This window comes from Lathamus discolor, chromosome 5 (assembly GCF_037157495.1).
Source record: "Lathamus discolor isolate bLatDis1 chromosome 5, bLatDis1.hap1, whole genome shotgun sequence".
NCBI lineage: Eukaryota > Metazoa > Chordata > Aves > Psittaciformes > Psittacidae > Lathamus > Lathamus discolor.
The window spans coordinates 10,087,015-10,101,690 of NC_088888.1; positions in this window are offsets into that span (position 1 = coordinate 10,087,015).

The window sequence follows — 14,676 nt, forward strand, 5'->3', positions numbered from 1 at the left end:
TCCTCACAATTAACTGCAGATATTAACAGGAAAAGGTCTTATCTTGTTTCTGTTTCGCAGTTTGAGGTCTGGCTCTGGTGTGCCCAGCTTACCCTGTCAGAGAGTCCATCACCCGTCAGTTCAGGCTGTGGAGGAAACTGAAGAGTTCATGAAGCTTTACAGGCTCCTGACAGCTGAGGACTTTCAGTCCCGACTGGAGGGAGTGCAGCTCCTCCGAGATCACTGCAAAAGCAGCCCCTGGTTCATCACCACTGTCAGTGTCCAGGTATGCGGGGCACCTCGATTGCTCCTTTCCCGTTAGCTCCCTTCCCAAGCCTGCACCATTAAAGTTAACTCAGTGTGTTTGGCACTGCGTGCCGGTTGCTTGGGATAGAATAATTTAATTCAGCTCCAGGCTTCAGGGCAAATAATTTCCATCCAGATGTAGTTCTCTGGCAGGTGCCTCTTGGTGCTGTTCATGGGATGATGAGAGAATTTACTGTTGTTGTAGCTTCATCTATGTCCTCCTGTCATTCGGGTTGAAATAAAGAAAATCCAGCCCCTGAAAGCTTGGCACTTACTCTGTAGAAGGAAAATGGGTTGGGCTGGAGAAAGAAATATAAGGCTGGGTTGCTCCTGTCAACTTTATCTTGTCTTGCGCAGACACAACTCTGCCCTCTTTGTTTCCACCCTCATCCCTTTCCTCTTCTCACCCTTTTTGGGGATCCTCTGTTCTCTTTGGAAAGAGGAGGAAGACAGTTAGAGGCAGATCCTCTCTTCCTTCTCCTGCCAGCAGCTGCTTTTTTTCGCTTGTCCAGAAGATGGTGCCTGTTAACATGGCTGTCAAGGGGACCTGCTCTAAGGAGTACTGCACAGCACAGTAAACTTCAGAAGTCTGCCTGTTAGCTAGGCAAATGGTCTGGGTCCTGGAGAGGTCAACAGAGCCCTGCACTTCTCCAGATGCAGGTTCTGAGATCAAACAAAACTTGGATGTCCTCCAGTCCCAGTTCTCTCAAAATCAGAACTACCCTCAGTACTTGAGAGCGCTCTATGAAAAAAGAGGCATCATGATTTCATACCTCTATGCCAAAAATACTATTTTGCATTATTAAGATGGGATTAATGTAAAGATTTATAGTAGGTAAACAGCACATGATCTATCCTGTCCCCACCCAATCCTCTTCATAAAATACGGAAATCTTTTTAAGCAGCGTGGGGTTGTGCAACCACTACAGTGAGTGCAGGAAAGGAGTGAAATTGTGCTAGCAAGCGCTGAGCAGACAGAAAGGATTCCATTCATCTTCTACATTGCTGGGTGCTTGTTCCCACATCCCTTCTTGAAACAAAGACATTTTAATCCAGCTCTCATGTTGTTTGTTTTCTTAACAGGTTTTTGATTTTTATGTCCTGAGGATTCAGGACGGCAACAAGAAAGTGAAGCAGCAGGCACTGGAGGCATTGGCTTGGATGACATCCATGCTCAGAGATGCCTTACACCCAGTGCTGGTGTCTCTGGCAGAAGCAGTGACTGAGAACCTGAACTCAAAGCACCCAGTGATCTATGCTGCAGCTGTAAAAGTGCTGGAAGCCTTCATTTCTCAGCTAGGTAGGGTTGACCTGTGGCATGACCTCTCCTCAGCCGTGGCTTCTGAGTCTCAGAGTCAAGTGAACACTGAATCTGTTGATAGCTGTTGTCTGTGAAAATATCCATCTGCTGCAAGAGGTTTAGGAAGTACTGCCTGCATTCTGTCTGTCCCAGTCTGTTGTATCATGTGGAGGTGTGCAGCTGAATGGGTGCTGCTTATCACCTGGATCATATGTCTGATTTTAAATTCAAAAGAGAGGACATTAGAGGTCTCATCTGAATGCTTCTTGGGGGATTGCTTGAGCCCACCGGGAGCCAGGTATGTGGACATCTCGGGAGCTTACTCCTGGGATAGCGAGCCCTGTTGGGCACCACTGCCTCCCAGTGACCAAGTGCCTCCCCACTTGTGAACCCATCTCACCTGTTCTCCAGCATCATGTTGATAGTGGCAAGGTGTCTGAGAGGGGTTTTCATGAGCCAGTAGCTCCATTACACCTCCCACCTATCCAGGACAAGGAGATGGATCATGAGAACAAAGTAATGTCATTTCTGCTGCCAGTGCAGTATGGTGGTACCTCGCTCTTCTCATGCATAATCTATATTAGTGTCTTATTAGGGCTCCCCACTTGTGAACCCGTCATGCCTGTTCTCCAGCATCATGTTGGTGGCAGCATGAAGCCTGACAGAGAATTACGTGAACCTGTGTTACAGTCTCAACTGTAACACTGGTGCCAGGAGACGGCAGTAACTCCAGGGCTGAGCTCTGGTGCAGTCTGGCATGGTGTGCTTACCACGCCAAGATGTGTGCTCCCCCAGTCAATTAGCCACTTACTGCCTCAGCCCTCTGTGCTGCTGTCTGGCTCTTCAGCCAGCTTCTCTCCTATTGATTGCAGCAAGGGTTGTCTCTGCATGGGAATTAGAGTCTTGGTACAATCATGCTGTTGAACTTTGAAGTGCTTAACAGCTGCAAGCCTCTCATCCCAGGGCATGCAATGAAAATTGGGAACAAGCAGTGCCTCTTCTGTCACTCCACCCAAACAGGGTGTCTGTGCATAGCAGATGACATACAGGAGAAGGGCTGCCTGGTGTTTGCAGGCTGCTCACTACCTGCAGTAAATGTACACCAGATGGTGAGAATCACCATAGTGATTTTCATCTCTCCTTTGTGTGGACCCTACCTCGTGTTATGATCCTGAGGAGAGGGAGTTAAGAAAAAAGAATCTTGGAACGATCCTCTGAAAGTTCTGGTGATGCTACTCTGATTTTCAGAACTGATCACAAGTAGCCTGACGTGGCTGTCCATTCACATTGATCATGGATACTCTATATTCACTACGGAATATTCTACATGCTCGTAGAATGACATCACTGTTGTCCATCAGTGACATCCAGATCAAGCCCCCTCTGAATAGTTTTGATTTTACAGTTCCTCCATAGTTTGTAGAACAGGCACAGGAGCATAAAAATCCCATGGAGTCCATAGCTGTTCATCTAGATTCTGTGCAACACTTAACACTCAGCATTCTTAGACAGTTATATTCATCTACGCTTTAGAAAATGAGCTTTTGAGTGCAAGGCATGAAACTGTTGACCTATGGTGCTTTTGATGACCAATGGGTTCCATTACAAACGCATTTGTCATCTGAGTCTTCTTACGTGTTGTGTATTTATAGAATAGAATCATAGAATCATAGAATAGTTAGGGTTGGAAAGGACCTTAAGATCATCTAGTTCTGACCCCCCTGCCATGGACATGGACACATTACACTAAAGCGTGTCACCCAAGGCTCTGTCCAACCTGGCCTTGAACACCGCCAGGGGTGGAGCATTCACAGCTTCCCTGGGCAACCCATTCCAGTGCCTTACCACCCGTACAGTAAAGACCTTCCTCCTTATATCCAATCTAAATTTCCCCTGTTTAAATCTTAAACCGTTACCCCTTGTCCTGTCACTACAGTCGAGGCCCCTCTCGATGGCATTCCTTCCCTCCAGCGTATCAGCCGAACCACACAGCTTGGTGTCATCTGCAAACTTGCTGAGGGTGCACTCAATCCCACTGTCCATGTCACTGACAAAGATGTTGAACAAGACCTGTCCCAACACCTATCCCTGAGGGACACCACTCACTAGTGGTTTCCAGCTGGACATTGAGCCATTGACCACAACTCTTTGCATGCGCCCATCCAGCCAGTTCTTTATCCACCGAGTGGTCCATCTATCACATTGATGTCTCTTCAATTTAGAGACAAGGATGTCGTGTGGGACAGTGTGGAACACTTTGCACAGGTCAAGGTAGATGACATCAACTGCTCTACCCCTGTCCATCAGTTCCGTAGTCCCATCATAGAAGGCCACCAAATTGGTCAGGCAGGATTTCCCCTCAGTGAAGCCATGCTGGCTGTCACCAAGCACCTTGTTGTTTTTCCTGTGCCTTAGCATGCCTTCCAGGAGAATGTGCTCCAAGATTTTGCCAGGCACAGAGGTGAGACTGACTGGTCTGTAGCTCCCTGGGTCATCTATATCCCCCTTCTTCAAACTAGAGGTTATATTTCCCTTTTTCCAGTCATGGGGAATGTCACCTGACTGCCATGAGTTTTCAAATACGATGGGCAGTGGCTTACAGCTCCTTCAGGACCCACAGATGGACTTCATCAGCTCCCATGCGCTTGTGCAAGTTCAGGTTCTTAAGATGGTCTTGAACCATGTCCTGTCCTACTGTGGGCCTAAGGACTTGATTCTCACAGTCCCTGCATCTGCCTTGCAAGTCTTTGGCGGTGTGGTTGGAGCATTTGCCAGTGAAGACTGAGGCAAAGAAGTAATTGAGAACCTCAGCCTCCTCCAAATCCAGGGTATCCAGTTCTGATAGCTTCTGGGGAGGGCCCACATTGTCCCTAGTCTGTCTTTCATTCACTACGTACCTATAGAATCCCTTCCTGTTACCTTTCATATCCGTAGCCAATTTTAATTCTAACAGGGCCGTAGCTTTCCTAACATGATCCCGAGGTTCCCGGACAATATCCCTGTATTCTTCCCAGGATGGCTGTCCACGCTTCCATCTTTCTATCATCAAGAGAGTGTGTTGGCTAACAATTTGCATCTATATTTACATATTCGTATTCTCAGTTCACGTTTGGAAGGCTTTTTTGTCACAACTATATAGACCAAAAATTGCATTTTTCCACAAGAGAAAGCTTAGGCATTGCACAGTTTGCAAACAAGTACATTTGATGACAGATAAATGTCATCTCAGCATCTTTGAAATACAGCCAGCAGGTACCTCTGAAAGAGATTGAGTATTCATAATGCTTGGAAAATAGCAATACCCATAAAATGCTGCTTTCCCACGAGTACACTAAAATGTATGTGTAATCAGCTGTCTGCTGTCTAGGATATTTGAAGTTAATGGAAAGATGGGCACTGTGGGTTTTAGAAGGTCAGGTATCACTGATCCCTAGTAGTTGCTCCTTGGGGACTTGACCGAGCCCAGCAGGACTCGGTGGTTGGGGCTTGGTGCTCACTGGGGGCAGATGGAGGTGTTTCCCCAGAAAGTCACTGGGTGCCTCTGTCCCCAGTGCTCTGGGAAACAGGGAGGTGCTACACGAGGTGTGTAGACATCTTGGGAGCTAACTTCTGGGATAGCAAGCCCTGCTGGGCACCACTGCCTCCCAGTGACCACGAGCTCTGTGGTGCTCTGAATCTGTGAGCTGGGTGTGGCATGTGTATGGACAGGGGAGCTGGCTCTGTGTGTGCCGTGTTCAGGTTTACACAAGGAGCGGGTGCCCAGCTGTGGGTTCCTGGAGGGCTGGTTGCTGGGGCAAGCCCCATGTTCAGGCTTCCTTCTTCTCAGTGAGAAGGAAAGGTAGAAATGGTTTTTATTTGAGCCTCTGAGCCCTGAGTGCCCAAATGTCCACAGGGAAATAGTGAAACCACTCCAGAGCAGTCACGGTATAAAGATGGGAGAGCAGCCTTTTCTTTGCCTTGGTCCACAGCAGTGCTACAGCCGCAGCCCATCCATGCTGTTACCTAGTTTTGCCTTCTGCTCCATGTAGCTGCATGCGAAATGTTCAGGGAGGAGAGGAAGCTGTGGAACAATATGATTTGCTAGCTGAAGGCGGAAGCCGAGTGGAAGTGGTCATGAGTTCATAGACGTGGTGGCCTCACGTCACTGGCCCAAGTGGGACTGAGTAAGGACTTACCTGTGTTCCCAATGCTGGCAGTAGCAGCAGCAGCAGCACACCTCCTGCATGTGAGGCCCAGTAGGTCATGGTACCAACCAGACAGCACTGTATTGCAGGGACAGGATACAGGGAGGGTGCAGGAAAGAGAAACACAGCAGTCTCCAAGCTTGTAGGAGGCAGCAACACAGGGACCTTGTGTGCTATGGATTTCACAAAGGCTCTCTTGTTTCATGGAAACAAACTACCACATCCACTCTGCAACCATCTCTTTGCCTCTTGGATTTATGTCCGTTTTTGTCTGCCACAGCATTCTGTCACAACGAGTTCCATGATTAAGTGCTGTTTGAGAAGCACCTGCCTTTGTTTGACCTGACACCCTGGTAATTGCAGAGGGTGCTGCCTAGTTCTTTGGTGGTGCGAAAAATCAGTCTTTTTGGTGAAACTGCCTTTCAGGAAGGAAAAGAGGAAGGGACTCTTCAGTGTCAGATGCCTGGCTATCTGCCACTCAGAAGTCCTTCTTAGCAGACTTCATGATGTTTCCTTGGCAGTCACCAAAGAGGTAAGAACACTGTGTCTACCTAATGTCTAACGTGCGTCATCCAATGGGGCATAGAGTACATATGAGCTTGTCCGTTTGCGTGTGTGCTCAGTGTCTGCCTTCACCCCGAGTTTTAGGCCTCATTTTTCCCACAGCTGTATCATCTGTCCCTGAGACCTGTCTGTCCATACAGCTGTATTTACTGGTAGGAAGAACATGTGTCTTTCTCCTCTTTGAGGCTGGTGTTCTTCTGAGGCAATGCGTGAAAGCAGAAACTGAGACACTAATCAAGTGGTTTGTCAGGGCCCAAGTGTCTGCCCAAGCTGTAATTAAACACTGCAGCTTTTGCTTCCCAGCTTCCTCCCACTTCATCCTCTTCCTCAGCATCCTGGAAGACTGGTGTGCATCATGATCTTGGAGGTTTAAATGCACCTTTTGTTTGACTCTTCAGACTTTTGTTTTCAGAGGTACAGGGCTGAGATTCTTCTACTCCAAGATCAGGGTTAGGAGAAGCAGCATGTTCTGATTTTTCTCTCTCTTTTCTCTTTCTGAGGAAATCACCTCCCCTCTTGTTCCATAAACTCATGTGCACAGACATCTTTCAGGCTCCACTTCCCTGCAGTCCCAGATGTGCTTTCACTTCTAGCACTTCTGCTGTTCAGTTTTATTAACAGACACTACCATGTCTGGCAGAAAGAACCGCTGGTCCGTGCTTCAAAGTATCTTTCAAGTGAAGCACATGACTGTGACATGCTTCTTCCTTACCTTTGTGGGGGAGAGGCTTTTGGCAGCAGGGAGCACTCCAGCGCAGCACTGAATACTGAAAAACCCCACCGGCGGCAGCTGTAGTTGCATGTGATCTCTGAGATCCTTTGTTGAGTGCTCAAACTGCCAGTGCTGCATGTTTTGGACAGGAGGAAAGTAGTATTGTTCCTCTGCCTTATCATTATGATTTTGCCTTTATAGTTTAAAAGCAGACCTTGCATGAATTCATTGTTTTGTTTTCAACAATAGGGCCTAAAATCAAAGCAGGGTATGGTCTGAGCTAAGGAGCACACTTTGTCTTAGGTGAAACAATATGTTTCAGGCCTGCAGTCTCATTAACGTTGTACTGTAGAAGTAGGCCTGAGGCCACTGAAGAAGTTGTTATCAGAGTGTGTTTCTGTGCTTGTGCTCTACTGCTCTTACTGTGCTTTTATGTTGCACCTGGACACAGTGAGAAGTCTTCTTGTGTCCTGCGATGCTTTTCTGTGGGAACTGATTTTCTTTACAAGGTGATTCTTGCATGTTTCATCCTGACTTCCACAGGTGAAGAACCTCCTCCGGCAGGTGTGCCTCCCTGCTATCAGTGCTCTTGGAGAGCTCTTCAGGACCATGAAGAAGCTCATGGACCCTCTTGTGGATGTGATTGCTCAGGAATTGCTCCAGAGGTTGAGGAACTGCAGCATGTCAATTCAGAAAGCAGCCAGTCGGTGCCTGGGGATCATGGTGGGGAGTGTGACTTGTGCACGAGCAATGACTGCTCTCATGGCTAGTGGAATCCAGTATGTTGTTGTAGTGATCTGCTTCAGCTTAAATTGTGTGGGTAGGGGGAAGGGATGGGAGGCAGAAGAGTGATGATGGGAGGCAAGGGTCCTTTCTCCTGCATCTGCTGATGACTGGGTGACTAGACTTTCTGACAAGGCTTGCTCCCTTCCTTGTCATCTGCTTCTGTCCTTCTACAGCCTATTTGTTGCAGCAAGTTAGGCAGCCTTAGAATACCAGTGCTGTTCTTGAGAGTTTTGAATAGGCACGCTCTAGATAGGACAGCCTGGCTAAAACAATTGCTGCGCTTTCCTTGGCTTTTCAAAAGGGTAAAGCATGTGAGGTACCTCTTGCCAAGTCTCAAGAAGCAACCTGGTTGCATTGCTGCATATTCTGCAGCTCCATGCTCAACAGGAGTTTCGCCCTCATTTGTTTCTTTCCAAAGGTCTGAAGATTTGGAGATAAACGGGCGGAATCAGCCTCAGTCGTGCTGCAGCTTTGTATGTGCAGTGGGAGCCCTCTGATGAGCCAGCATGAATTGTCTTCTATTTCCCTCTTTCTCAGAGTTAGTTTTTCGATAGAAATTGAGAATCAGCTAGGCCAGGGAGATCAAATTCCTCCTCTTCCTTGCAGGTAGTGCCTCTGTACAGTGCCAACATTGTGTTTATCTGAGGTCAGAATCTTCCTCAGGTGTCCAACACTGCAGTGGCCGATCCCCCAAAATAAGAGCATGACCCATTGCCTGCTAAGGATCCCCAGAGGTCTAACTCCTGAGGGTCCCAAGGCATTGTGGCGTTTAAGGCACTAATGATCATTGCTCCAGCCATCCCTGTTTGATTCACTTCCCCATAACAGCAGGCTGGTTTGTTTTCTGGAACAGTACAATCATAAATTCTATGACATGTCTGGTTAATGAAAGAGCCATTTAAAACCGTCCTGTTATTTATCCAGTTGGTCCAGTCCGCCAGGCACGGGTAAGGGACGCCGATTAAACAAGTACAAAAAGGGTCCCCAGGAGTGGCCATGGAGTGAATGTGAGGCAAAGTGAAGTGCCTCTGCCGTGGTCCCCAGGGAGTCTATGAACAGCAGCCAGAAGATGCCCCAGAACAACTTGCTTTGGGATGCAGGGTACTGAGCACATCTGTTGCATCTGACAAAGCACATCACAAGCTTTACATGCCTCTGCCTTGGTAACATCATTTGGGTGGAGACCAGCAGTGCCAGAGATTGTTTCCTTGCCCCACAAATGTGGTGTGATGAAAAATGCCCACTTCTGCATTAGGCTGAAGAAACTTCTCTGGAGGGTTTTCCACAAAACTGGAGAGAGAGGAAGAGACACTCACCTGGGACAAGTCATTTCAATTGTGTGCCATGGACTTCAGAAAGGCTGTCTCGTTTCATGGCCACAAGCTGACCCATCCACTCTGCAACCATCTCTTTGCCTTTTGGATTTATGTCCGCTTTTGTCCGCCACGGCATCTTGTCACAACGAGTTCCATGATTTAATTAAGTTCTGTTTGAGAAGCACCTCCCTTTGACCCGACCATGCTAATCAAGTCAGGGAAGAGACATGCAGCAACTGGAGAATGAACTGAAATCCATCTGTGGGTCCCGAGGAGCTGGCGGATGGCGTTACCAAGCCATTAACCATTGTATTTGAAAAACCACGGCAGTCATGTCAAGTTCCTGATGACTGGGAAAAGGCAAATACAAACACCATTGTCAAGAAGGGGAAAGTGGAAGACCGTGCAGAGGTTGCCATCAACGGCTCAATGTCCAGCTGGAGACTAGAAACATGCGGTGTCCCTCGGGGTCGCTGTTGGGACCGATCCTCTTCAACATCTTTGTCCATGCCGTGCATAGTGGGATAGAGTGCACCCTCAGCAAGTTTGCCGGTAACTATGCGGTTCAGTTGATACGCTGGAGGGAAGAGAGGTCATCCTGAGGGACCTTGACACACTTGAGAGGTAGGCCAAATCAAACCTCATGAAGTTCAGCAAAGGAAAGTACAAGATCCTACACCTGTGTCGGGCAATCCCAGGCACAGCTACAGTTAGAGTGGAGAAGTGATTCAGGTGTCGGTCAACGAGAAACTGAACATGAGCCAGCTTCAGTGTGCGCTCGCAGCCCAGAAAGCCAACCGTATCCTGAGCTGCATCAAAAGGAGCATGACCAGCAGGTCGAGGGAGGTGATCCTGCCCCTCTACTCTGCTCTTGTGAGACCCTACCCGGAGTATTGTGTGCAGTTCTGGAGTCCTCAACATAAACAGGACATGGAACTCTTGGAACAAGTCCAGAGGAGGGCCACGAGGATGATCAGGGGACTGGAGCACCTCCTGTATGAAGATAGGCTGAGGAAGTTGGGCCTGTTCAGCCTGGAGAAGAGAAGGCTGCGCGGAGACCTCATAGCAGCCTTCCAGTACCTGAGGGGGGCCTATAGGGATGCTGAGGAGGGACTCTTTGTCAGGGACTGTAGTGACAGGACAAGGGGTAATGGGTTAAAACTTAAACAGGGGAAGTTTAGATTGGATATAAGGAGGAAATTCTTTCCTGTCAGGGTGGAGAGGTACTGGAATTGGTTGCCCAGGGAGGTTGTGAGTGCTCCATCCCTGGCAGTGTTCAAGGCCAGGCTGGATGAAGCCTTGGGTGGGATGGTTTAGTGTGAGGAGTCCCTGCCCATGGCAGGGAGGTTGGAACTAGATGATCTTGAGGTCCTTTCCAACCCTAACTAGTCTATGATTCTATGATCTTGCGGAGAGATGCCATATTTGCATATTGGGAGTGCAGACTTGTGCACAGCCTATGTGCAGAGGCACCTGTGGGGCATGGTGCATTTCTGAATCCAGAATGTTTAACCATGCCAGCCTTCTCTCGCCCTATTTCCCTGCGCTTACTTATAGAAACATTTCTTCCGCCTCATGGTCAGATTATGCCTCTCATGTGCACACGCATTTGTATCTCAAGTGAAATAAATCTGCCACCACTGTTTGTGTGGTAAACTTGATTCAGCTTTATATTGAATTTGTTTGCTATTGGAGGATCAAAGACAACCGGTCTGTACCTTCTTTCCATGCTTCAGTTAGCATAGCAAGTGGGGGCATCCTGCTGCATTTTTAAAAAAATGAAATGGAAAACAGGAGGGAAAAAAAAAGGTATTTTTGTAATATTTAATTCTCTACTGGAATTCTTTTCTCCCCTCCGCCATTGGTTTAGCCATTCCTTGGCAACATCTAAGTGACAACTTGTCTTCAAATGCCGTGGTTTTGGGTTTTTGTGTTTTGGGTTTTTTTTAAACAAATTTGAACTCAAGATTTTTATACTTGCAAATCAGTGACTTGTGCTTCAGAAGGACATTAGAACTATCACTGGTTCCTAATTTTGTTTTAATGGAGGCTGTATATAAGTATTAATGCTAACCCAGAGGACAGACTGTTGAATCGAGTGAGGAAAGGGGAGTAACACTGGGAAATGAGAAGGTGAATGCTTGTGAATACGTAGCGCACAGCAATACCTTTATGATGGATTTTTACCTCTCAGTGGCAGAACAAGGATAGCTATTTGCTCAGCTAATGGAAGCTGAAGTGGTGCAAACACATTTTTAAGAGCAAAACAAGGTAAAGGTTTGAGCCATTCACCACTATAATGTACAATAATATATTTGTCTATAAATTGAGCTGTTGCAAGTAAATACCACCCTCTTTGTAAAGTGAATAAATGTACATCTCCTTTACCAAATACCTGTCCCGTGGTGTTTGTTGAGAGAGACCTTAAGTAGCTGTGGGGGGTGGTTAAGGATGAAGTGCTCTTTGTAAAAAGCTGATTTCTAGTGGAGGAGGAAGCCAACCTAAAATGTTACGTGATGTTCTGCAAAGCACCTCCTGTTGTTGCTGATTTCTTAGCTTCTGTGTTTCGGTCCTGTCCACTGGTATGCCCGCTGCTTAGGGATGGAAGTGGAGTTGCAGCCTTGTCTGGAGGCATTAAGAGGTTGTGTTACTGACAAGGCTGGAAGAGACATGGTTGGACTTCATGATCTTAAAGGTCTTTTCCAACCTAGCTGATTCTATTCTATTCATAGAATCACAGTTGATTCTGTGATTCAGTCTTTGGAAAGCTGCAGGTGAAAGGGCAGCAGCCAGAGGCTTCCAGTTTTTGGATGGTTTTAACCAACAGTAAATTAGTGTCCTAACAATTTGTTAATTTGCTGGGCATTTAGTTGAATTCTGAGATGCTGTGGAAAGAAATGCTTGTGCGAGTACAGACTTGACTGCACCCTCAAAAGCCACCAAATTAGGCCGAAGCGATTTTAACCAGTATTGATGTTCCTGTGCGCAGGCAGGCTTCAAATCAGGAAAGAGGTGTGTGATTGAAGTGCTGTTCTGCTGAGCTTTTGGGGTGTGGAGTAGCAGAAGGAGCAGTTGTGCCTTGATCACGCAAGGTCCTTCCGGTATCTGTGTCCCGGCCTTTTCAGAGGTCGAAGTAGGAGCGCTGGGTTAGGGCCAAAGAGCAGGCTGAGTACCTTGTTGGCACTGTTTGGGTATAGGCAGTGGTGGCATGGGACACTCGCCACCACTTCCCAGTGTACCTCTAAGGCAGGCATCATTGCGCAGCATAAGGCATTTTTGTTTGCTGTTTTTCACTCGGTGGTGGCCTTATTTCTAGGTTTTAGGAGTGAATGCATTTTGAATGCGATGAGAAGCAATACCAGAGATGGCCAGAGGGTGTCACACCAGCCCCCCAACAATTCCTAGCAGATGACGAGCAACTTCTGAAGTCTAAAGACGGGAAAAAAGAAAGGGGACCAAACATGCCAAACCAAAAAGCTGCCAGGATTAAGAGAGTTGATAGGCAGCCTGCCAGCTGTCTCGATGAAGGGAACAGTGGGAGCATCATCATAGAATGGTTTGGATTGGAAAGGAGCTTAAAGATTATGTAGTTATACAGAAATAGTAATACAGAGTCAGATAAGGTGTGGGGGTGTGTGTGTACACAGTGTCGATGCTGCCTCGTGGTGCTGCTGTGAGAGGTGGAGCAGAGAAGTAAAGAACGCACCTGAAGGGAGCTGCTGTGGGGGAGATGCAGCTGGGTCGTGGAGTGTGTGTAATGAGGATACTCCCGGTGTGGAGGCGCGTTGGAGCCAGGTGCTCAAGTCCCCCTCCGCACAGCTCTGTTTGTTCGGTGGGGATTTCTGTGCGGTTTTGGGTTTGGAGACAGGCAGCTGGAGGAAGGCGGGCACCCGCCGCTCCCTCAGACGCTGCTTCCGGCCGCCATTTCACCCGCCTTCCGCAGAGGGAAAGGGCCGTCCCCCCGCCCGCAGCCTTCGAAGCGTGCTCCGGGGGAGGGATGGAGCAGTGGGGCTCGCAGCCACGGGCGGTGCCGGGGTCTTCGCAGAGCCGCTCGCTGCCCCGTCAGCTCCGCGGCACCCTGGCCGCTGGAAAAGCCGTCACAGGACGCTCAGCCGCCGGCAGCACCTGGGCCGCCGCACCTCTGCCCTGAGGGAAAGCGCTCGTGCTCCCTCAGCCCCGAGGCAGAGCGCTCGCGGTTCCTGAGCCGTGAGGCAGAGCCTTTGTGGTTCCCCCTCCCTGGGGCAAAGCGCTCGAGGTTCCTCAGCCCTGAGGCAAAGCGCTCCTGGTTCCTCAGCCCTGGGGTAAAGCGCCTGTGGTTCCTCAGCCCTCAGACAAAGTGCTCATGATTCCTCAGCTCTGAGGCAAAGAGCTCGTGGTTCCTGAGCCCTGGTGCAAAAGCATTCATGGTTCCTCAGGCCGAGGTCCAGGCCTCATGGTTCCTCAGTCCAGAAGCAAAGTGCTTGTGGTTCCTGAGCCTTGGGCAAAGCGCTCGTGGTTCCTCAGTCCTGAGGCAAAGCGCTCGTGGTTCTTGAGCTCCGGCCAAAGAGCTCGAGGTTCCTCAGCCGTGGGGTAAAGCGTTAGCCGGGAAGAGCAACCTGTGAGCTGTGTCGTTGTGGACGGCATAATCCTATTGCTGCCAAATGCTTCATGCCGTAAGACGCTATGGCTCCCATTCTTGCCTCTTTTATAGTTCTGCTTGCAAAGGGACTTTATACTAGACCAGGGCTTGGTGCAAGAGATTCTTGTTGCCTCTCACTAAATATTTCAGTTTTTCATCTGATTCTCAGAAGTTTGGTAGGGGAGTAAGAGCTGTCAGTGTGGAATGTGCCCTTCTGCCTGTTAAAGGTTCTGCTGTGTGAGGACTTGGAGCGTGGATGTTTTGCTATTGGCCTTCCTACATGCTATGGGAAGTGATTTCATTGGTTTAAAAAGAACACACCAGAAATCCAAAGCCCCAAACTCCAACACTCCTTTAGGTTTACCCTTTAAATTAGTCTTGCTAATGACATATTTGTCCCAAAATAACTGCCTCAGTGACCTCAAGAAGCAGGTAACAAAACATGCTGTTGGAGACAGGAGACAGAGGAGGAGAGAGATGTGGAGGGGGAGCAAAGAAGGAAAGATTTAGAATGCACAGATAGTTCCTAGAAAATTCCTGATGAGTGGCAATGTCGGCACACAGACATATGAAAACTGCACATGAGAATTATGGAGATGGCATATAGCTTGATAGCCAGCTTGTAGTTTATGCTGTCTTGGGATCAGACGAGGGCTTGGTACTGTATTAGCGTGTTTTGCATGCCAGGGAGCTGCTTGGTGATAAGGTGCTCCCTAAACCAGTCTCTTTTTGGACATTTTCTCCCAATCCACCTGATACCAACCCCTTGCACAATCGAGACCATGAAGAGAATCCTGCTTAGAAGAGAGCCTGGGCCTCTGCGCCGGGAAAATATCTTGGCTCAGTAATGAGCATTCAAAGTTATTTAGGAATATCTTAAGTAATGAATGGTGTATTTTGTTCCTGAGAAA